Source organism: Ostrea edulis, chromosome 3 (assembly GCF_947568905.1).
Source record: "Ostrea edulis chromosome 3, xbOstEdul1.1, whole genome shotgun sequence".
NCBI lineage: Eukaryota > Metazoa > Mollusca > Bivalvia > Ostreida > Ostreidae > Ostrea > Ostrea edulis.
In genome coordinates, this window is record NC_079166.1 from 89,021,541 (window position 1) to 89,047,574 (window position 26,034).

The 26,034-nt window shown below is 35.5% G+C and overlaps 1 long non-coding RNA gene across 1 annotated transcript; it reads left to right on the forward strand.

Moving 5' to 3' along the window:
* Positions 1–7,859: 7,859 nt before the first annotated feature.
* On the forward strand, positions 7,860–14,138 carry LOC130052981 (uncharacterized). The gene is made up of 3 exons (XR_008801402.1): positions 7,860–8,036; positions 10,524–10,701; positions 13,139–14,138. It is a non-coding gene; the product is annotated as an uncharacterized LOC130052981 (long non-coding RNA).
* Positions 14,139–26,034: the final 11,896 nt, after the last annotated feature.

Genomic DNA, 26,034 nt, shown 5'->3' on the forward strand with positions numbered 1-26,034 from the left:
CTGTTTATGATTACGAATAACGTAACTGTGATTATTATACACTCCTGTCCATGATTATGGATACTTAACTGAGACAATCAAAGGCCTCTCATTATAATTACGGATATCATAACTGAGATAATCAGACGTCCCTGTTTACGATTACGGATACTTAACGGATACAACCAGAAGCCCCTGTTTATGATTACGGATATTTAACTGTGACAATCAGAGACCCCTGATTATGATTACGGATACTCTAACTAAGACAATCAGAAGCCCTTGTTTATGATCACGAATACTTAAGTGAGACAATCAGAGACCCTTGTTTATGATCACGAATACTTAAGTGAGACAATCAGAGACCCTTGTTTATGATCACGAATACTTAAGTGAGACAATCAGAGACCCTTGTTTATGATCACGAATACTTAAGTGAGACAATCAGAGACCCTTGTTTATGATTACGGATACTTAAGTGAGACAATCAGAGACCCTTTTTTATGATCACGAATACTTAAGTGAGACAATCAGAGACCCCTGTTTATGATTACGGATACATAAGTGAGACAATCAGAGGTCCCTGTTTATGATTACAGATACTTAAATGCCGAGGTTTTCAATCGGTCGGTTTTCCTCAGGTAAGTTAAGTGCGGGGCGGAGCTAATTTAAGGCAGGTGTGAAGTCCCGAGCCCGGGAAAACCCTGCTAGTTTGTATATACCGTCCCAATATGCAGGATGTTATCTGTGTACCTGCATTACCTGTACGTTTTTGTAAGATTGAAAAATTCATGGTAGTCATGTTTCTTGTGCAAGTTAATCGAAACGTTGATAATTAAATCTAATGAATCAAACATGTAAAAATTAAAACTCAATAAATTTATCTTATATAAATGAGAACGTTAGCCATTGAAAAATTAGGCAGAATATTCTTTATTCTAAGTTTTCTTGTATCCATTTGACTTCCTCCGTCAGATAACCGGTATCCGACGATGGACTGCCAAATGTACAGTTTCTGACGGGAGTTCCTGCGTACTGCGGTATATTTTCTGGCTATGTACAACTAATGTACCGATCATCGTCCCACGCCCCGTTATGACTTATATATTCCAAAACTGCTCATAAAGGTGGAAAGCTGCCAGGGATGGGGCCCTGACTAAGCTCCGCCTAAATATTAACATATATTCCCTATTACACCTCGCAGAATGTGGAAGAAGAAAAAAAAATAACTAAGAGAAATGCAAGATTATATAATCATATGAGAACAAAGTTATACGAATATAAATACATGTACATCATTTCTAGAGGATATGAAATTATTTCGTGACAACTACCCAAAGGGCCCTTTTCACACTCCAAAAAGTATATTTTGACCCTGGGTAGTCATGTAAAAGGGAAGGCAGATCATTTCCCTTTACTTTATTTGTACATTGTATAAATAGCATGTAATACAATTTGTAATATAAATATATAAGACTATAATTTGATTTACAATACTATCAAGAATATGCGAAAAAACGATACCTAGTTTAATCTTTTGATACAGATACATTGAATTCAAGGATTCCCTTTACATGATTTCGAATGTCATAAGATTGCTTTTTTTTTTGTTTAATATTCTACAGTACATTTTATATTTGTAAATTTTGCATGCAATTAGTGATAAAAGATTATTTAAAAAGACTGTTTTCTCATTGACCCCCCTCACTTAAAAAAACAAAACAAAAAAGAAAGAACAATGTTTATCCATGAAACTTGAAAATTCAATGTTTTCTCAACAATTTTCCAAATTTCACAAACATTTTCACATTTCAGTACCAGATGCTCATTTTCCTCTTCTTCCATACGTAGTGAACATAAATCCGTATCAGTAACTTTTCATTTCTTTAACATAACTCGGTTGCTGGTTAGATTGTTCAACAACTTGTAATTGAAATCAGCAATGTGGGTATAAAAATATTACATATTTTTGTTTATATATTGCACTCCAAGACGGTTTTGAAACATTGAAGCTTTTATAATAAAAATTTGGGTGTAGAGGAGGTACAAATTTCTTATCCTGATAAATATCATAGAACGTTTTACTTGAGAAATTTTTCTCATGTACAATTCCATGATTTACCGGTAGAAAGTATGAATTATCCTTTATATGTACATTTCCATGCAAGGTGAAGATAACGAACAGTAATCAATCTCATAACTCCTACAAGAATACAAAATAGATAGTTGGGCAAACGCGGACCCCTGGACACACCAGAGGTGGGATCAGGTGCCTACGAGGAGTAAGCATCCCATATATTATATTTTGAACATAATAAGGTTGTAGTAATTTTCTTATGGCATTTTTTACAATATTATATTCACAAATCTAGTTTTTCTTGCAAATCAATTTATCTGCAAACCATTCCATCGGCTTAATGCCATTCTCATCCACCACGTCATTCACGTATGCAAGGTGAAGATAACGAACAGTGATCAATTTCATAACTCCTACAAGCAATACAAAATAGATAGTTGGGCAAACACGGACCCCTGGACACACCAGAGGTGGGATCAGGTGCCTAGGAGGAGTAAGCATCCCCTGTTGACCGGTCACACCCGCCGTGAGCCCCATATCCTGATCAGGTAAACGGAGTTATCCGCAGTCAAATCATTTTTTTGGTGTATCAGACCACTCTTTAGCCATGATTTTAGAAATATAGGTTTATTTGTAAATACCACAATATTATTACTCCATAATGGTTCCCTCAGTATATTGTTCAAACAATCTAGCCTGATTCTACCCTTACTTTCATTAAAAAATGCGAACATTTCCTTGTAAAACAAAGGAAATCCATCCATTATCTCATACTGTTTGATATTAGTGATATTGTTTTTCAAACATATGCTATTAACAAAATGGTATAATGGATTTTTTAATCTAATATTTTCTTAATCCATGATATTCTTAAAGATTCAATTTTTGATAAGATATCTACAACTCCAATGCCTCCACTAATGATATTTCCGATTAATGTATTTCTTTTAATTCTATCTCCCTTATTCCAAATGAAATTGTGAATGAGTCTTTGAATTTCTTTGATAATGTTTGAATCTGGTAGGTTTAATATCGAAGCTATATATATAATTTTAGATATTGCAAGACTATTAATTATGCAAACCTTGCCAAAAATGGTTAAGTTTCTTGTTTTCCAAGATTAAAAACCAATTATTTGTCAGGCACATTTCTTTATCATGACCAATATATACACCCAATGCTTTTACACATGAAACATTTACATAAACCTTATGAATTTTCTTAAATCTGTTTTTTAAAGGTCCAGTTAATATGCATTCTGTTTTTGACATACTTAATCTCATACCCGAAATGTTACTAAAATTACTTATCACCTTGAGGGCCTTCTTTAAAGACTTTTCATTTTCCATTGGAAGGGTAGAATCATCGGCATGCTGTATTATCTTAATGTCTTTTTCCATTCCTTCTTTTTGAAACCCATGTATGCTGGGATTGTTTCGTATTGAAATTTCTAATATTTCAGCCACAAAGAGAAACAAGATTGCTGATACCGGACATCCCTGACTTATGCCCCTATGCATCATGCAAGTTTTAGATATCCATCCATCATTTTTTTATTCTGAAGATTGGATTTGCATATAAGATATGAATCCATTTAATAAAAATTTCACCAAAGTTAAATCTGTTCAGTACTTCAAACATACAATTCCACTCAAATGAATCAAAGGCTTTCTGAAAGTCTAAAAATAAAAGTATAAGTTCTTGATTATTTTCTTCACAATAATCAAAAATGTCCAAAATTAATCTTGCATTTAATGCAATATTTCTTCCTTTCATATAAACTGTTTGATTTATTGATATCAAATCATCTAGCAGTTTTTGTAAACGCCTGGCGAATACAAAAGCTATTATTTTATAGTCTGTGTTGGTAAGGCTAATGGGTTTATAAGTTCCTAGGTTTTGTTCGTCTCATTTCTTATAAATTAATGTAATCAGTGATACTCTCTGCGTAAAAGACATTGTATTTAAATCAAAATTACTTTGTAAAACACAATAGAAATTTTGTTTTATTTCTTCCCGGAATGTTTGATAAAATTCACATGGTATTCCATCCAGACCAGGATATTTATTGCTTTTTATATCTAAGAGTGCCTCTAAGCATTCCTGATGTGAGGGGAATATTTCTAATTCATTTTTCTCCTTATCTTTCAATGTAAATTCTAAATCTATAGTATTTAAATATCCGTTGACATCCATGGTTTGTATATTAGTTGTTCTATATAATTTTGTATAAAAATTACATATATTGTTTAGCATGTCATCATTATCAAGTATGATATCACCAGTTTCTTCTCTTAAAGCTTTAATTACATTATTTATTTGTCTTCTCTTTTCTAAATTTAAGACGTCCGGGGTATTCTGTTCTCCTTGTTCTATCCAATTGGCCCTATACCTAACCTGTGCACCTTTTGCTTTTTTATCTGCAAGCTTTGATAATTCATTTTCTAAATTTCGTCTTTAATTCATGTCAATATTATCCGCAGGTAATTCCTCATTTTTTTTATTTCCGATTGTAAATAGGCTAACTTACTTTTATATGATTTATTTATTTTCTTTGAAAAGTCTATACAGAATATTTTTATGTTTCTTTTTAGAGTTTCCCTGGATTCATGCGGTTCTACTTCATTGAAAGTGTAATTTGATAGATATCTTTTCATTTCTTTGAAGAAGTCCTGGGTTTTTTTTTTTATCAGTGAGACATTAAATTTCCAATAGCCCGGTCCTCTTAATTTTTTATTTATAATCAGACAGAACTGTACACTTAAATGATCTGACAATTTAACACCATTTGAATGAGACCCTGGGATTTTTTGTAAACAAAAAGATTCACATTGATAACAAAAAGACTTTGAGATAAAATGTAATCGATTCTACTCGTAGCTATATTTTCATCATTGCACTAGGTATATCCTTTATCATTTGGTTTAAATTTTTTCCACAGGTTTATGAGCTCCAACTTATTTAGGACACTATTTAAAATATTAACACTTTTGTCTTGCTTATTTTCATCTAAAGAACAATTGAAATCACCCCCTATGGGCATGTTCTCTTGACACTCCGCATGTTTTTTTTATCCAAATATTCATACGTTTAAAAAAGCGTGACGAGCAAGAAAAGAACGGTTGTGTTCTTTTTGTTCCGTCGTTTTTGACAGTTTTCGCATAATTCTATGGGATTTGCAGGAATAAAATCTGTGCCGTTTGTGTGCAACGTATATACTCTGACTCAGGATTGTCTTTTTGGAGTATTTTTCTGAATTTTTGTATGTTTTATACTGTGTTTATTTTGTGATTACTGAGTATCACATCCAACGTTCTTAATCCAAGTGTATTCGAACAGACGTGTACAACTACAAATATGGCCATGCGATGTACATAACAACCAGTGTACTTAAGAAACATGGATATTCAGACTGAAAAGAACAAATATATATCGGACTATGATATTGCAGTAGCAGCCACTGCTAAAGTCAACGATGTTTACTGTGTGCAACGCGCCTGAAAGCAGGATGCAGCTTGTGAACACTGGTGTGAACTGGGAAGTAGATCTATCCAGGTTTTTGATACTAACCCATATTCAGCAGGAACGGAAAATCCGAATGAGAAAGTGATAAGAGTGCTTATCAAAGGACTACGAGTATCTGTCGATGACAGTTGTATATTAAAAATGTTAGAAAAAAACATGGTGCAAATCTCACAAGTGACATCAAGCTAGAGAAGATCAGACACCCCATTTCTCACAGGATGACTGATTACCATAATGGTAACAGGTTCGTCTACATGTCGCTCATGGACGGGAAATATCTACCAAGAACTACTACCTGTGCGGGTCTAAGATGTACCATCGTTCATAAGGGTCAACCCATCAGGGAGACAAAAAAGCAGTGTACTAACTGCTGGGCGGACGATCACTACAAAAACAATTGTGAGTATGAGGCATGTTGTAGGATCTGCAAGGAGCCAGGACATTCACCGGGATCCAAACAATGCAAGCTATATGTGACAGAGCAGGAGGACGTGGTGGCTTTTGCAGGACAGGATAACCCGTTATCCAACCTTTTCCCCACGGAGATGAAGATTTTTGGGGCAACATACTCGTATGCCGAAAAAGCTTTCCAACACGTGGAAGTAATGCGTTCTGGTGATCTCAACAAAGCGGAATCCATAAGTAATGCAGAGACTGCTCTCGACGCAAAACGGATTCGAAATCAAGTCCTTGTCTCCGATGCATGGTTGGATTATCGGGATGAAGCTATGAGGGAGATTTTGGAGTCCAAAATCAAGCAGTGTGAAGAATTCCGCTATGTGCTTGGCAAAATTAAGAAAACCAACATCTTGCCCGAGGCAACGTGGGACATATACTGGGGAACGGGGCTAAACAATGTAGAAACTATTCATACCGTGATGCAGCGATGGCCCAGTCAAAACAAGCTCGAACGCATGCTAGACAATCTGGCGAGACGGAGGCAGGTAAACAGATTAAATTCTAAGCAACGGAGCGGAACCCGAGCCAGCAACAGGTCTACGTCAGGAAAGTAAACAGCCAATAAATGAATAGATTGAGATTTATTTCTGTTAATTGTAGAGGGCTAAATACCACTGAAAAGCGTACGAAATTAAACACATGGATTTCAGATAGTCATTTTGATATTATTCTTTTACAGGAAACGCATTATATTGAAAAAATACTATTGCTTATAATGCTAGATGGTTTGGAAAATCAATACATTGTTATTCAAACTCGCCCTACAGTAGAGGGGTCTCCATTCTTTTTCGAAAAAATTTGATGTATGAAATATCAAATATCAATAAATCTAACGATGGAAGAAAGTTACTACTGAATATTAAATTTGACGACAAGATTATAACAATAATAAACATATATGCATCTAATGGTATAAATGCAAAGTATGGCTTTTTTAAACATCTAATTTTAATTAGATTGCAGTTACATGTACGTTTGTCGCCATGTTTCAAGGGAAAATTACGCTTTTAAATTTTCAACTGAGTGTAAACAATGTATTTACTCATAATTAATCTGTTTACCATAGAATCAATGCCCGTGTAAATCATATCTTAACAATCCATAATAATTATTATCAACCGTACCCATTCCTAAGCATAACCTACTATATTCTATAATAATTGATGTAATTATATGCAAAATTTACTACTATTATTGTGTGACTATCTCTACATGAAAATTCCCTCTCCAGTTGGATTACGCGGTAAGCATCAAAAGATTGCATTGGCGCTTTGATCGCCAAATAAGATAGATAAGGTATACACAAAAATTAGTAACTAAATGTCCATCAATTTCTAACATCCAATGAGAAGCTCAATTTATCCTGATTTACAAGGGTTAACAGGCCAGGTAAATTTGAAGCCGGTGCTTATTTTCTCGGTCTTTAACCGAGACAATCAGAGGTCCTTGTTTATGATTACAGATACTTACCTGAGACAATCAGAGACCCCTGTTTATGATTACGAGACAATCAGAGACCCCTGTTTATGATTTCGAGACAATCAGAGGTCCCTGTTTATGATTACGAGACAATCAGAGGTCCCTGTTTATGATTACGAGACAATCAGAGGTCCCTGTTTATGATTACGAGACAATCAGAGATCCCTGTTTATGATTACGAGACAATCAGAGGCCCTTGTTTATGATTACGAGACAATCAGAGGTCCCTGTTTATGATTACGAGACAATCAGAGGCCCCTGTTTATGATTACGAGACAATCAGAGGTCCCTGTTTATGATTAATGTATAGTCTTTATTGTGATGAATTTCTTGTTCTCTGTCATAGGAGTACATCCATCGTGTCGGTCGAACAGCACGAGTAGAGGGTGGAGTCGGTCACGCTCTGTTGATTTTACGCCCTGAGGAGTTGGGATTTCTCCGATATCTGAAGCATGCCAAAGTCCCGCTGAATGAGTTTGATTTCTCCTGGAGTAAAATTTCCAACATACAGGCTCAGGTGAGTGTAACATAACTGCTGATAGTTTTGATGTATAAAACTGAAACTTGGTGTAACGAGTAGCGTATTAGAGGAAAATGTAGTGTAAACAAGTATCAACATTAAAACTTTATGTTTCATTATGTGTCCCCCTGAAAGGGGGAGACATTGTTTTTTGTACTTTCAGTCCGTCTGTCACAAAATCTTTGTACAATGCATCATTGCCATTTATAGATGTGCATATTGTTGGGAGAAGAGGACCAAATATTTTCCTAAAAGTTATAGTAGATCTAAGAGGGGAAGAGGATGTTAAAATAGCTTCTCCTCCGATATGACTGATGCGATAGACTTGAAATTTTGTACGGTACTTCAATGCCATTTGCAGATGTGCATATTGTAGGAACAGGAGGATCCAATTGTTGTCCTTAAAGTTATAGTGGATCTGAGGGGTGGACAGTGTAAAATAGTTTGTGAACACTTCTCCTATGTGCCTCATCAGAGTTCATATTGTTTTATGTTCCTCCTCATGCTTTCTCCTTCATACCATACAGTACATTAAAGAGAGAAGGTTTCATTAGGAGCATTTTTCATAGAAACAATGGGCGAACTTGTTTCATCGCCCGGGTCAAGCCGGTTGATACTTCCGGAAGCGGGCGAGTAACTTGTTTCAAGTATTTTTAAGCCGCCGGTTGACCGAAAAGTAGCCCGGATCGCCCGATAAATTTAGAGCGGGCACATGGAAAACAATATGGCGGAAAATATAGACAAACATTTTCTTGCTCGTTATTTATCCATTTTTATTCATTAAAACAGTTTAACTTTCAATTAGCATAAAGTAGTGAGTTAATAGGTACGCTTATTGACATTTTTGTTTCCGAATGCTAGATGATACGATCAACACCGCTTCTCTGTGGAAGTTACAGCCCATTCTGCAGTGTTTGTAAACAAAATATTTGAATATAAAACTGATTATCAATTTTGATTTTTAAACTTGCATGGGTTACATTTTATGAAATCTGTTATGCAGATGTTCTTTGAAAATACATAATTTTTATTTTTCAATTTTGATATATATTCGGCCGATTTCCCACTCGTTTCGCAAGACAAACCGAGTCAAAAAGTCACGTGATAAAAGTAAACCGACTCGTTGCCCGGATTTCTGAAACAAGTGCGCCCACTCTCTAGTAATGATGAAGAGTTTGTGATGGGTAGCATTTTGGCAGAAATATTGTCAAAGATACATTTGAAGTCATTGTACTTTAGTAACAGAATCTAGTGATCTGACTAGGTGAGCAGATGATGGTGTGTAATTACATCGGGTTGTGCCTCGTCGGGTTTTGTTTGGCCGAGTTTTGCCTGGTCGGGTTTTTGTGGTCAAGTTGTACCTGGTTTGGTTTGGTTTGGTCAACTTGTGCTTGATTGTGACGAGATACCCAGTTAATGCCACTCTTTGTCGTGTACAATATTATATTGTTGGGACACTCAAATTAACAGTTGGACGCAACTGAACATTGTTGATTTAATTCAACTTGGGTAAAATGTTTTCTGACTGAAGTTCTGATGAAGTGCAGAGAGACAATTTAATGATGTGTATTTTGTGTGTGAGATGTGCGTGTGAGAGTTTTACAGAATGTGAGATGTGCTTGTGAGAGGTTTTTCAGAAGGACGATTTAACGCAGTGTATTTTGTGTGTAAGATGGGCTGGAGAGGTTTTACGAAAAGACATGAATTCTCTGTACCTTGTATATACACATATTGTCATCTTATTTGTAGTTAGAGAAACTGATAGAGAAGGACATGGATTCTCTGTACCTTGTATATACACATCTTGTCATCTTATTAAACCCCCCGCAACAGGTTGGGGGGGGTATACTGGAATCGGGTTGTCCTTCTGTCTGCCCGTACGTCTGTTGACGCAATGGTTTCCGGGCTCTAAAGCATTATCCTTTCCACCTACCGTCACCATATCATATATATGGACTACCCATGGGATGAAGATGTTCCATATCGATTTTGGGGTCAAAAGGTCAAAGGTCAAGTGCACTGGACATCGAAGTAGCAATATGGTTTCCGGGCTCTAAGCGTTATCCTTTCCACCTACAGTCACCATATCATACATATGGACTACCCATGGGATGAAGATGTACCCTATTGATTTTGTGGTCAAAAGGTCAAAGGTCACGTGCACTGGACATCGAAGTAGTAATATGGTTTCCATTTAAATTCTTTAACGGCTTTTTTCATCGCATGGAGATGCTGTGTTCCTAGATAATCCATTTCTCCCTACAAACGAGAATACCCAAGGTTTGTCATGCCATTTGTTTTTTACACTCAGAAAAGAGGTAGTTTATACGTATTACCAACACCCTTTGGGAGATTGGGGTAAGCGGGGGTATTCTTAGTGAGCATTGCTCACAGTACCTCTTGTTTGTAGTTAAGAGAAACTGATAGAGAAGGACATGAATTCTCTGTACCTTGTATATACACATCTTGTGATCTTATTTGTAGTTAGAGAAACTGATAGAGAAGAATTACTTCCTCCACAAGTCAGCACAGGAAGCTTACAAGTCTTATATCCGGGCCTTCGCCTCCCACAGTCTTAAAAATATCTACGATGTCAACACCTTGGATCTCCAGAAGGTGGCACTGTCGTTCGGCTTCCATAACCCGCCCTACGTAGACTTGGGTAAGCTTACATAACTGAGAGTGTGGTGACCTTTGTTATTGGTGTGCGTCTTATGTTGTGCCTTAACAATTAAAGAATTTTGACTTCTTAATAACTATCCATCCATTTTTTTTAAAAAGAATTTGGTATGCATGATTGGAGAAGGAGGGGGGGTAGATTGTAATTTTCAGGACTCCTGTAGGGATGGGGCAAAATTTTTTGAATTATCAAAAATCTCTATAACGACTTATTTGTAAGGACAACTTTTTTTAATGCATTATCATGAAGAACAGGAATGGTCAACCAAAGTTGTAAATTATATAAACGGGGGAGGGGTTATTATATAAACCTGGGGGGTGTTAATTATAAATTATATAAAACGGCAGGGGGGGGGGGTAATACACGTATCAACATTTCGCGAAAGTTACGTCCCTTGTCTGCCATCTCCCGGATAAAATCATATTTCCCTACGTTGGCCTTTGTAATTTTCCTAACTATCTGTTATTTTTCCATCAATTGCAGTCAACTACAATAATGCTCCAGATTGGGATAACCCATTAACTTGTATGAAAACTTGGTAATTGGCTAAAATTCAAAGTAATAACATCTTACATTTGGTAAGGTTAAAAAGGAAAACTTGGTTTTTCACCGATTGACATTTTGCTGACCCGCAAAGGGACGTAACTCGCAGCGAAGTGTTGATATATGTATTGTAAATTATATGAACCGGAGGAGGGGTAGTTGTACATTATATAAACCCGGGGTGGGGTTAGTTGTAATTTATATAAACAGGAGGGGGGGGGGTAAAATACATAAATCGGGTTGGGGATGGGGTGTTAGTTGTAAATTATATAAACGGGGGAATTGTTAGTTGTAAATTATATGGGGAGGGGGTGTAAATCATATAAACTGATTGTGTGTGTATTAGAGGCTTTTTGACTTTAGGGAGAGGCCAGGTTTGGATTACATAGCCCTTGGGGCATGCGTACCATTAACTAATAATGAGGTAACCGATAAGGTCTGTGGGCCTCTTGTATAGGGGATAGGCGAGGGGCTTTGGACCTCTAAATGTGCTCTTTTACACTTCTATAGGATAAAGGTTTAGATAAATTACACTTTTACACTTGTATAAGGTAAAGGTATAGATAAAGCACACTTTTACACTTCTATAGGATAAAGGTATAGATAAATCACACTTTTACACTTCTATAGGGTAAAGGTTTAGATAAATCACACTTTTACACTTCTATAGGGTAAAGGTTTAGATAAATCACACGTTTACACTTCTATAAGGTAAAGGTAGAACTTAATCACACTTTTACACTTCTATAGGGTAAAGATTCAGATAAATCACACTTTTACACTTCTATAGGGTAAAGGTTCAGATAAATAACACTTTTACACTTCTTAAGGTAAAGTTAGAGATTAATCACTGGTTAAAATCAGTCTGAGAATTTAACAGTCGACCGATAGACCGCGGCTATGCCAAATGAGGTCGGGCCATGCCATGTGCAAATAAGATATCCCGAATTGTCTATGCCAAATTCTAAGAAACAAAGGAATAATTATGATACGTGTGTGATAATGCACTTAAGATAAATATTTTCCCTTACAATCGTCAAAATCTATTTTTGTGACCTGGATTTCCCTCCCTTAATTTTAGAGTATACGACATAAGCGTCTAAGTGGTTTGAAGATTATGACTAGTGCTCTAGACAAATTTTCCAAAATACGATTCGTATGTCTTCAAGTGTCGATGCTTTTTTTTTTATCAGCATTGATGAATTTTATTGGGATCGATTTTTAAACTAAAATTTTCCTCAATAATATAGCTAGAGTTATCCTATTTTTTCTTTATTTCCCAAGTATTACAAGAATGTCGAAACAAAATAATATGTGTTTTACTTACGAAAAATAATTTTGAAGTGAAGGTCAAACAAACGGTGTGTATATGATTCCGCAGTTAAACTATTTTCTGGACAATGATTATGATGAGCAAAAAGAAAAAAGAAAACGAGAACCATATCAAAAGATTAAATGTAGAATTGGAAAATGGAGTATAAAGTTGGTTAATAACTTTTTCTCTCAATATATATGTGTTATTTTTGTCGTCAAATTTTGGTCAGGTCTATACCAAATGTCAATGGTTTATGCCGCATCAAAATAACGTAGACCTATTGTCTATACCATTTAAAAAGTTAAATTCTCAGACTGTGAAATCACTTTTGGGATTCATTCATACTGTTGAATTTGAAGACACAGTTTTCAATTGATGGTCATAAACATTAGGGCAGGGAGGGATCAAACAATGTTGGCGCCGGTCCCAAAAGTTGGTTAGGCATATCAGGAGTACCTGGCAATCATCTCAAGATGTCTATGGACTTCAGATGAAATTCTTTTCTTTTTGATGTTAGCAGTGATTATGGAAGGAGATGATAGAACTCTTGTTCTTTTTCAGATGTTCATGGAAAGAAGGGAGGTACAAGTATGAGCAACAGGAACAAACCTGGTGGATTTGGTTACCATAGAGACAAGTTACAAAACAAAGCCAAAATATATAAACCATTGAAAAGCAAAGGGCACGGCAAACGGCAGTTTAGTCGGTGACCCGTGCAAGTATGACAGTGACCTATGAACTTCAGCAGATTGTCAATGAGGTGTGACGAATGAGGGCATTGTGGGATTGCTCTGACAGCAGTTGTTTTAATCAGAAGGAAACAATGTTTGTTCACTTGAAATTCATGTTTTAATTCAAGTGAAAAAGGAGGTGTGTTTCTGCAGCCATGCTATATATGTAAATTAACATTAAAATTTATGTGCAGGAACTTAAACATCTTTAAAAGTGCATTGTGCAAATTAACATGTTCGTAATCAAGTTTTGTCAACGTAAGAATTTCCTTTCTAGGACTACTATACTTGTCTTATTTTAGCGGAATTTAAACTTTAGCGGCTTTGAGGATGAAGGAAGAGATTTGATTTATGTCTGTGCTAGAATAAAAAACAATCTCTGTATATCCATTCTTATACATATTGGAAGCTCTAAATCATGTTGACGCCAATTACATGTACATGTACTACATTAATGTCGACTGTGTTAAATTTTAAGTTCGCCAAATTAATTAGCAAAAAATAAATGAATTACAGAAAAAAAAATTAATTAGACATACAGTATTTCTCTGTTGTGCTTGTGCTGAGACAGTATGTAGTATATTTTTGTGTACTGATTACATAGTTAAGTTAAAGACTATGAATTGTTACCACTGGCATACTACGAGTGGGTATTTTTTTCTCTCTACAGAATTCGCAGGACTCATGAAATCAGTTTGTACATGGTCAAATAGATTTATTTTAATGTCGCAAATCTTTGTTCATCTGATATGTTAAATGTGTTGTTTTGTAACAATAGATTATATTATACATTAGGAAACAGTTTCATCAATAAATTATGTAAACCTTTCGGTCGTAAACTTGTGTGCTCGGATATATTTTGTTATCATGAAGTAATAAATTTAACAACAGGCTCATGGGCCATTACAGGCACCTGTGAATTCTTTAGTCGATGTTATAAACGAGAATTGTGCAAGATGCAGTGAAGATACCTAACCCAAACACAAAACATCATTAAACTACGTTGTAGACCAGTAATTTCTCGTTCCATTCTGAAGTCAATTCAATATATCCCATTAAACTCGAAATATAACACCACAAAGTCCTCCACTTCTGCTTCATACTTGGATAGCTTATTGAAAGTAAATGTTAACTGCAAACTAACAACTCGACTTGATGATAAACAGGATGACTTCATCTTCTCCATCGTCAACTTCCCATATTTATTTAGCAATAATCCATTATCACCCGCTTTCAGTGCATCTCTCAACTGATTTGATGTGCAAGACCTTGCTCTGCATATGATCAGTTTTTATACGCCCGTCTTTAGACGGGACGTATTATGGTACAGCGATGTCTGTATGTCCGTCCGTCCGTTCGGGGTTTTCTCTTTATGATTTCATTTCCCTTTCACATATCATGCTGAAACTTGCTGTGTAGCTTCTTTGTGGGTCACTCTAGATTATACTGCAATTTTGATCCATTTCGACCTTTTTTCTAAGAGTTTTGCCCCTTTATTTGGAAATAATTATTATATGGAGGGTGCATAATTTGTCCGCCCTACTCCTCCCACAAAACGGCCCAAAATTTTTCTCTCTATAAAATGTGTCTGGAATTAACCTTATTCAGTGTTTTAAAAAAGTAAAATATATGCCAGGTATAATATGTCAACAAAATCATAATGATATTCCTAATTGGATAGCATTATGACATAATGAATAAGACATTTCCCGCCTTTTTTTTAAAATAAGCCCGAAAACTGTCAAATGTCATACAGATTATTGCTCAGGAAAAGATGTGCGCATTTGTCGAGCAAAATGAAAATGATATATATTGTGCATTATTTTAAGATGAAAAACATACTTCAATATGAATTTGCTCGACGCATGCGCTGTATGTTTCCTGAAAGGAAAACCACCTGAAATTGTGGATATTTTCATTGAAAATGGCATTTCTGCAATTTTATGCCAACTTCTAGCTCTCGTTATATGACACAAATCATTGTGCTGATCAAACTGAGCAGATTTTTGGTTTGATAATCCATTCCTTATTTGAATGTCAGGGTTTGAGCTCCAAGTGAAATAATTGATATTTTGGGCCAAATGACTATAGAAACTGTACCTACTTCTTTCTCGTTCCATTCTGAAGTCAATTCAATATATCCCATTAAACTCGAAATATAACACCACAAAGTCCTCCACTTCTGCTTCATACGTGGATAGTTTATTGAAAGTAAATATTAACTGCAAACTAACAACTCGACTGTATGATAAACAGGATGACTTCATCTTCTCCATCGTCAACGTCCCATATTTATTTAGCAATAATCCATTATCACCCGCATTCAGTGTATCTCTCAACTGATTCGATGTGCAAGACCTTGCTCTGCATATGATCAGTTTTTATACGCCCGTCTTTAGACGGGACGTATTATGGTACAGCGATGTCTGTACGTCCGTCCGTCCGTTCGGGGTTTTCTCTTTATGATTTCATTTCCCTTTCACATATCATGCTGAAACTTGCTGTGTAGCTTCTTTGTGGGTCACTCTAGATTATACTGCAATTTTGATCCATTTCGACCCTTTTCCCAAGAGTTTTGCCCCTTTATTTGGAAAAAATTATTATATGGAGGGTACATAATTTGTCCGCCCTACTCCTCCCACAGTTTTCAAACGAGAGCCTTATTTTGTGGAATGTTTGTATGGGTATTGAAGATGTATATGTGGGATGGATTACAGGTTGTTGAACTTAGTGTGTTTGGAAATTAATATTCTATGGAGGGTACATAATTTGTCCGGCCAACTCCTCCCACAGTTTTCAAGTGAGGAACATCTTATTTTGTGGAGTGTTTGTATGGGTATTGAAGTTGTGCATCTGGGGAAGGATTTTGATTTTCTTCCATTTTTTTAAAAAAATTACAGGTTGTTGAACTTGGTCCATTTTGAGGAAATCTCGATTTTTAAGCTAAAACCCTTTGGTCATATGAAAGTTTGTCACAGCCTCATGATGGCTGATACTACCTGAAGCAAAGTTATACAAATTATAGCACAAGAAAAACACCCTATGTAAGCATTTCACGGGCGTATTATGTACCGTTTGCGGTACTCTTGTTATATCGAGGCAGGCTACTGACAAACAATAGGCCACATCGCTCACCTGAGTCACCTTGACCCATATTTAAAGATTTTCCACATATATTTGTTTGTAAAACTTTGATGGGCCCAACCTACCCCCTGGGCCATGATTTTTACAAACTTGAATCTGCACTGTATCAGGAGGCTTTCATGTAAATGTAAACTTCTTTGGTCCATTGGTTCTTAGAAGATTTTTCCTATATATTTGTATGTAAAACTTGGATCCCGTATTGTGACCCCACCCTACCCTTGGGGGCCATGATGTTAACAAACTTGAATCTGCACTATGTCAGGAAGCTGTTATGTATTGTAAATTTCTACTTTCCTGAACCAGTGGTTCTTAATTGAGAAGATGTTTCCTATATTTTTGTATGTGAAACTTATCTCCTATCGTGGCCCCACCCTTTCGGGGGGAGAAGACATAATTCTAAAAACAACCTTGAATCTGCACTATGTCATGAAGCTTTCATGTCGATGTAAACCTTTCCAGAACTGACCCCGGGACCCGCCCTTGGATTCACCGTGTATGTCGTTATTTACATGTGAAAATGTTCACCAAAAAGTGATGTGGCTAGTCCATGATTTCCCACGGTTTATTTTGTACTGGAGTATTGTGAGAAAAGTTTGATACAGATTTACAGCCAGAGTTGCAAATACTGTCGGAATAGGGGTGGGGGGGGGGGTGTCAAACCCGAAAATGTTCCAACACGATGCACAAGGGGATGTTAAGAATTGAAAGAAAATATTCATGACCATAGGCCTATTAAATGTGCACTAATATTTTGAAATGATATTTTTTAGCTATTGGTCAATGTATATGCCAATCTCTCACTCTAAACCAGTGGTGGATCCAGGATTTCCGAAATGCGAGCGGGCAACGTCTGAAATCCACGGTCGGTCGCGCTTCTTTTACTTCGGGAGTAAATAAAATGCGATCGTCCATGAGTTTCCGACCGAGGGGGGGGGGGGGGGGGGGGGGGCATGTGAAAATCAATGATCACATGTGCCGTGCAGGGTTGACTGTTTTCATTTATACATGCCAGTAAGTGGCGAGATCAAAAAAGATCGATGTCGGATAAAAATCTCAATTCAGTTAGTTAGGGGCAAGGTGGAATGGATCATCCGACATCGATTACACTTTAATTCAATTATTTATTGATTCACTAAGCTTGTTGGCATACAATCATGTTACACAATATGAGATATATAATGGCAATAAACTAATTACTAACAGTTCATTTACATATATGTAAATACAAGTATATATTTGATATGTACCTGTGATATTAGACTATGTATGCAATTTAGTATTGCATATTACATAAATTAAATGTAGTTATAGCACTCTACTTTTGGTGCGCAATTCAAAACATTCATGTAAAAATTCACAAAACCTTCTAGCATGAACTACATTGACAGGGTTGCATAGTACTTTACAATGGTTTTCCTTTGATATATCATCGTCTGAATTGTAGATGTTCAAAGGGTAATATTTCATTCTTATATCTTTATACATGAAGCAGTCATATAAAAAATGTAACTCATCTTCAACAGTAGTTTTACAAAACTGACAAAAACGACATTCTTTTGGAATACATGGTTTTGAATATCTACCAGTTTCAATTTCTAAAGGGTGGGCAGATATTCTTAGTTTTGTTAATCTAGAGCGTACTACTTTCGCAATTGGAAATTTCAAATAGTCTTGTAATTCATAGTTCTTTCTAATTTTACTGTAAAATAGCAATTTTCCACGTTTAGAGAATTCAGTATTTTGCAGTTGCATGTTAATATTATCAATATAGTAATTCTTCAAGTAATTGTAAAATGTGCTTTTATCAATATCCAATGATGGAAGATTTAGCTTATTTCTTAACTTTATTATTTGTCCTTGCCAATTTTCCTGTATGCCAGTATTATAGAGGTTATCATCTTCCAGTTATTGGATTCCTAATACCATTTTCATCATCATAGCTTTTTAGTTTTTTGTAAAATTTGAACATAGAGAGGAGAGCTTTAAAGCTTTAATAGTGGAAAAAGAAAAGAAAAATACAAAATTATGACTGTTAAGAAAACACGATATTACAAGGTAATGAACATTTAATAGTTTTTTAATGTATACTTTCATTTGTGGATAAAGAGTAGAAGAGAAGTAATTTGTAAATTTTATTTAAACTCGGTACTGTGAACAAGTAACAGAAAATAGCATGAGCTCAACAGAGATTTAAACCGACTATCACAGACAAAACAAAATACAAATATCACAAGAGTAGTATAGGCTCTACAGAGATCTTTAAAAAAAAATGGCGACGGAGGTGACGGTCGGGTAGACAGGTCAGGAAGAAAGAAGCAGGTTTAATGATATCTGTGCGTGTTTTTTCTTGCAGAAAACATGTGTGAGTAGAAATGCTTTTATAGTTTGAGTGTGACATGAACTAAATTTATCATCTTTCATTCCATCTGTGCATTATAGATGATTTAAACATTGCAATCGGTGCATTATGAGTAGTCCTCACAGTGAACAGTCTAGTGAATGGAAAAAAGTGGAATCCAAACGCAATTCAAAACGTAAAAACAGTAGTCCGGTAGAAAAGGAGACAAAATCTATTAGAAGAAGATATTTGTCGTCGTCTCTCCCAGATTTGAGTGAAATGAATAGCATGAACGATAACGAGAATGAAAATTTACACTCGTCATCAAATCCCCAGGGTGACCTTCAACCACCGCTGATAAAATCAAACGAACAAACGTATAGTCTTCCTGAATTAATTGCTAATGCATTCAAGAAACAAACTTTCATGAACCAACTAGTACCAATAATAGCAGAAAGTTTAAAACCAGTCATTGCAGAAGCTGTACAATCTGCCTTCGCCATTTTGCACAAAACAATACAAGATCAAACCAAGACTGTTGATACTCAGAGTAAACAAATTGACAAACTCTCTAAACAACTTAATGAATGTCATGATGTAAACCAAGATCTACAACAGCAGATTTGGAGATTGCAGGATTCTGTGGATGAACTTGAACAATACGGTAGGAGGAATTCCTTGAGGTTCCATAACTGTCACGTCCCCCAAAGCAAGAGCACAGATGAAGTTATTATGTCAATCTGTAAAGAACGCCTAGGTATCGAACTATCGTACAGGATGATGATATATCTCGGTCCCACCCATCGGGAAAGCAAACAGAAAAGGGAACAACCAGATCATTTGCAAGTTCAAAAACTGGAAGATGAAAAACAAAATCTACACAGCAAAACGTAGCTTCAGGAACGGTACTGACTAAAACCCGGTCTCGGTCCCGGTCTTCGGTCTCGGTCCCGTGACTAAAACCCGGTCTCGGTCCCCGTCCCAGATACTTTTATTCGATACAAACATAATATATCAGGATATTTGAGCCCCATTTCTCAATAACTTAGGTATGACATCTCATGCCTGCATTCTGATAGTAAATTGATCATATTTTTTCTTCTTTCGTAAAATAATATTTGAAAACTCCGGGACCGGTGGGACCGAGAAGTAAAAACAGTGCTAAAAGCCGGTCCCGGTCTCGATATTTTTTATTTTTCCTAAATAGCCGCTTTAATCTACCTTTTTATTAAAAAATATAAGAGTGTTATATTCAATGACATTCCTTTGTATGCACATGTATGTTTCTGATTTATTGTATGTTTGTGTTTTATTCCAATTTTCCTTTTTATGTCAAAATCGAACTCAACTACGTGATTTTTTTCTCCCAAATGAACGCGTTATATTACATTTTCATAAAAAGATAAGGATGTAGAAGAGAAATAATATATATGTAACACCTGACCACACGATTGATAAAATTTTCAAATTCAATGTTGGTGTATTCCGAACCGGGTCTCTGTATATGTACATGTATATACGGGTTACTGCTCTCTCTCTCTCTCTCTCTCTCTCTCTCTCTCTCTCATTTACGAGTGTATCGTGAGAATCGCATTAATTTGTTAAATTATGATGTTATATTAGTTGTTATAATCAGGGAAGAAAAGTCTCTATGTAAATATTAGAATAATACAAAGTAGAGTGCACGTGCAAAATATGAGTCCAGAATGTACGATGTATGAAGTACTTTAAAAATTATGTTCATGAGTGAAATGGAAAAAAAAAACACAACCAAATATTGTCCTTAAAGAAACATGATGAATAATTGTTGTTGATAGCGAAACAAAATTAATGTGCACTCTTGTCAACAACCCCCTCCCCCGCCCCTTTCCAGAAAGATTCTGAATACAAGAATAATGCTTTTGAAAAGCAAATGTTATACCTCCGTAATCGGATATTCAGGGTGCATTTACATACTTTTTGGTCCATCCGTCTGTTTGTCAGTAAAAACTTGCACCTTCGACATAACTTTTGAATGCATGTTGATAAGGTTTTCATATTTCACATGTGTACTCCTTGTGACAAGACCTTTCTTTACATGCAATTCTTCACCTTTCAAATTTGACCTACTTTTGAAAATCTTTAACCTTAGTCATGACTTTTGAATGGTTAGTAAAAATACACGAGGGTATAAATTGCTTCACGCAGGCATACTTTTCATGAAGCGCTAACAGTAGGCCTATTTGTATTTTCAAAACTGAAATTTATTTCTTAAATGAATTTACATGTATGTCTTACATATTTATAAATGTAGATTTCATTGTTTGTAAAGTGAATTTATGTCAAATTTATGCACTTTGAAATATAAGATATTTTGAAAATAGGAAACAAACAGTTTTTGTGCAGCATCATTAATACATATATGTTTGTATATATACGTATATAGCTATTCACAATAAATATAGTTACCACATAATATTACAGTAAAAACATTCCATAGATTATTTGAAGATCATCTAAACTCAGAGGGTATCTTCTGTATAAGTATACAGAATCTTGACATTTTTGGTGAGCATGTGCTCTATGTATGACACACTTTTATAGATACTATAAATATATTAGGTGGATTTTTTTTAAGCATTGTATCTAAAAGAACCACAGATGAAAAAAATAAAATAAAACTAAGTATCAAGTAAGAAAGGAAGAAATATTTTATTGTTATTATTTATTGGTTATTTACAAATATATGTAAAATATATACCCATATAAAGAGATCGGGTTTGGAATACAAAACATGAATCTTTGAAAACTGATTTTGACAGGAATAGAAGAAATAAAATAAATGAACAAATAAACTAACTGTAAATTACAAACAAATACACCAGGATAAGTACATATATATTATTTCCCTTCTACATCCTTATCTTCTTATGAAAAGGTAGTGTAACACGATCATTTGGGACAAAATATCACGTACATGTATAGTTGAGTTCGATTCTGACATAAATATAAAGAATATTGGAATAAAAAACCTACACACACAATAAATCAGAAATATATGTATACATAGGGATGCCATTGATTATCACGTCCTTATATTTTTTATGAAAAGGTAGATTAAAGCGGCTATTGAGGAAAAATGTCGAGACCGGGACCGGCTTTTAGCATTGTTTTTATTTCTCGGTCCCATCGGTCCCGGAGTTTTCACATATTATTTTACGAAAGAAGAAAATAATATGATCAATTTACTATCAGAATGCAGGCATGAGATGTCATACCTAAGTTATTGAGAAATGGGGCTCAAATATCCTGATATATTATGTTTGTATCGATTAAAAGTATCTGGGACGGGGACCGAGACCGGATTTTAGTCACGGGACCGAGACCGAAGACCGGGACCGAGACCGGATTTTAGTCAGTACCGGGTAAATGGTGCAAAATCCTGTATTCTGAGCATTTCCTGGCAATTCTTTTCACTTTTAAATTGTCTACGTCTTAAACAAAATTGTATGTTGCATATACTTTTTTTTCCAGAATTCTGAAGTGATACTTGTACATGTATCTGACGAAGATATTGAGAATTCATATCGGTGTTTCGTCTTATTTATCCTAGAATTAAGTGATATACTGATATTGACAAATTTGAATGATGCAACATTTTGCATGTAATTATCCACGTTCCATATCATTTTGACTCAATTTGACTTATTTCAATGGGTACTTGGGTATAGGCAGGTATATGCGCCGATTGTTTAATGCGCATTGTGTTTATTATGATCGGTGATACTACTACCACATTGTATTATAAAAATAGTATCAGTTGAATTAATATATTCACAAAAATATATACATGTACGATGAATACCTGAGGCATTGAAAAAAAATAAGAGGGTACCAGAAGTCCTGTCCACAAGCAACCTTTGGTCTTTCAGATTTCTTCAATTCCATCAACTTGCACAAAGTTTCAAGCGACTCTAGACAATAGCGGAGTTCAATGAGGGGCTATATAATATTACTGAGGGTGAGGGTGGGGGGTGGGGTCACAAGTAATATCTTATCAGAGATGCAGAAGGGAACTCGTGCTACAATGTATGAATATTATATTGTATACTAAATAAAGAAATTAAACAATAATACATATATTTATATGAAAAGACAAGGAAGACAATTCTGATACATATATATAAGAAGAAATCTTCTATGATAATAATAATAATAATAATGATTGGTTTTATTTAGCGCCTTTTCCAGTGTATGCTGCTCAACGCGCTTTACAATAATCAATGGATATTATTACCCCGGCAGATTTTATATCAATCTAGAACTTTATCAGCCTCCTAGGAAGCATACAGTGCAAGCTGTCATTACAAGCGCTAGAGCAATAACAATATCTATAGCCAGGTACCCCTTTTACAATTGAGTAGAGTGAGGAAATTCATGTAAAGTGCCTTTCTTAAGGACACAACGTTAGTCCTGCCATGGCCAGGACTCGAACGCACGACCTTTCTGTCCAGAGTCTGACGGCCTAACCACTCGGCCACCGACGCCACACGTACAGTGTAAGAGGAAATGAAAGCCTGTAACCATAACAGAGATGATGAGGTGAATCAACGTATTACTCTCAGATTACTGATCCACTAACAACAAATACATGTAATATACCTCTTCTTTAGAAAAATGTTTTCATGGAACAGAGTCCAGCTATAATTCTGATGTTTTGTTTCATACAGTGGATAACAACAAAATCCCCAAGCGGCACATTCCACGGTATTGGAATACTAGCTGCAATAATGTAGCCCTTTCCCGATTTTATTTGGGGGGGGGGGGGGGGCTACAACTCCTTAGGATCTCCGTAATGGTGCAAATGCGGGAATGATTCACTCCCGTAACATTTTGGATCATTCTAAACATTTGCTGACTTTCTTTACGTAAATAAAATGATTTTCTGTGTTTCTTAGTCAATATATAAATTTTCAACCTACAACATTGCTATATCAGAAACTTCTGACACAAAAAGAATTTTTTCAATAAATATTATCCATATAAAACACTATAAAGATCATGTTATGCATCAATTTGTAACGTGTAGCGGTCACCAAGCCAAGTACTGATCACGCCCGACTTTAAGTTAACGCCCCCAAATTTTACCTGTGTCGCGATCAATGATAAGCCGCTGGTCAATCAAACTTTTAACAATAGAGCTTAGGTTGATTGACGTTTGCAGAGACCATGGTCTACAGCTACCTGAGAAAGATGTTTTGATAACAAGCATGGCTAATGATGACCGGCAGTCTTCAGATCTCGAGGAAAGCCACAGTAAAGAAACAAATATAAGTTATTGGAATATTTTCTATTAATGATTTATTGTGGCTTTATATTTATAAAAACATGAACAATTCTTTATTGGCGCAGCACATCAACATGTATAATGGTTATATTGCCCATGAGTAAAACTGTTACAGTAGTTTTAAAAAATGCTTCTGTTTTGAGATACCACATGGATTATAAGTTACACAATCAGAAATCAAACAATAGTAAAAAAGCATAAATAAGTTATTGAGATATTTCTATTCATAATTTATCACGGCTTTATTATATTTAGAGAGAGAGAGAGAGAGAGAGAGAGAGAGAGAGAGAGAGAGCAGAGGGGGTGGGTGGGTGGGTTAGACTTCGTGTCAGCTTCTGTTTGGGATACCACCATTACGCAAACACTACAGCTACAGAAACCCTACAGACGGCCCATATTGAGGGGTATCTTGATCATTCTTCATTTGGTTGTACACAAATCTACTTGGATTTATTCATTCTCTCGAAACATGGATATTTTGCCTACTACACCCACGACACCGCGAACTCCCAGGACACCAGGAAGTGCCCGGAAACGCCGGGTAATATTATATTTAGGAAATTATTTATATACGATATATAACAATTTAATTAAAAGTTTTAAAAAGCAAAGGTTTAGAAATGGGCTAAACCTGTCATATTTGCAATACATAAATATGATCAAGTTTGAAGGTTTACGGGAAATAGATATGCGGTATGCATGTAGGTAGAAATTTTAATGATTTTTTTGTTGTTGCACAAATCAAGACACTAAGCATAGTTTATAATAACCTAAGACATTTCCTGTGTATATCATAAAAATATACACAACAGCTGATCTCTTGGCCAGGTAAATTCCAGGTAAATAACTTTGACCATGGATAAGCTCCGCCCACATTCAGTGATCCGTGGAGCAACCGTACGGTGTTTTTTGTTTTTTGTTTTGGTCTTTAAAGACCCAAAAAAAACACCGTACGGTTGCTCCACGGATGACTGAATGTGGGCGGAGCTTATCCATGGTCAATGTTATTTACCTGGAATTTACCTGGCCAAGAGATCGGCTGTTGTGTATATTTTTATGATATACACAGGAAATTTCTCAGGTTATTACAAGTTATGCTTAGTGTCTTGATTTGTGCAACAACAAAAATAATTAAAATTTCTACCGACATGCATACCGCATTTTTATTTCCCGTAAACCTTCAAACTTGGTCATATTTATGTATTGCAAATGACAGGTTTAGCCCATTTCTAAACCTTTGCTTTTTAAAACTTCTAATTAAATTGTTATATATCGTATATAAATATTTTCCTATATATAATATTACCCGGCGTTTCCAGGCACTTCCTGGTGTCCTGGGAGTTCGCGGTGTCGTGGGTGTAGTAGGTAAAATATCCATGTTTCGAGAGAATGAATAAATTCAAGTAGATCTGTGTACATGTACAACCAATTGAAGAATGGTCAAGATACCCCTCAATATGGGCCGTCTGTAGGGTTTCTGTAGCTGTAGTGTTTGCGTAATGGTGGTATCCCAAACAGAAGCTGACACGAAGTCTAACCCACCCACCCACCCCCTCTGCTCTCTCTCTCTCTCTCTCTCTCTCTCTCTCTCTCTCTCTCTCTCTCTCTCTCTCTCTAAATATAATAAAGCCGTGATAAATTATGAATAGAAATATCTCAATAACTTATTTATGCTTTTTTACTATTGTTTGATTTCTGATTGTGTAACTTATAATCCATGTGGTATCTCAAAACAGAAGCATTTTTTAAAACTACTGTAACAGTTTTACTCATGGGCAATATAACCATTATACATGTTGATGTGCTGCGCCAATAAAGAATTGTTCATGTTTTTATAAATATAAAGCCACAATAAATCATTAATAGAAAATATTCCAATAACTTATGTTTGTTTTTGGTTTTTTTTATTATTATTGTT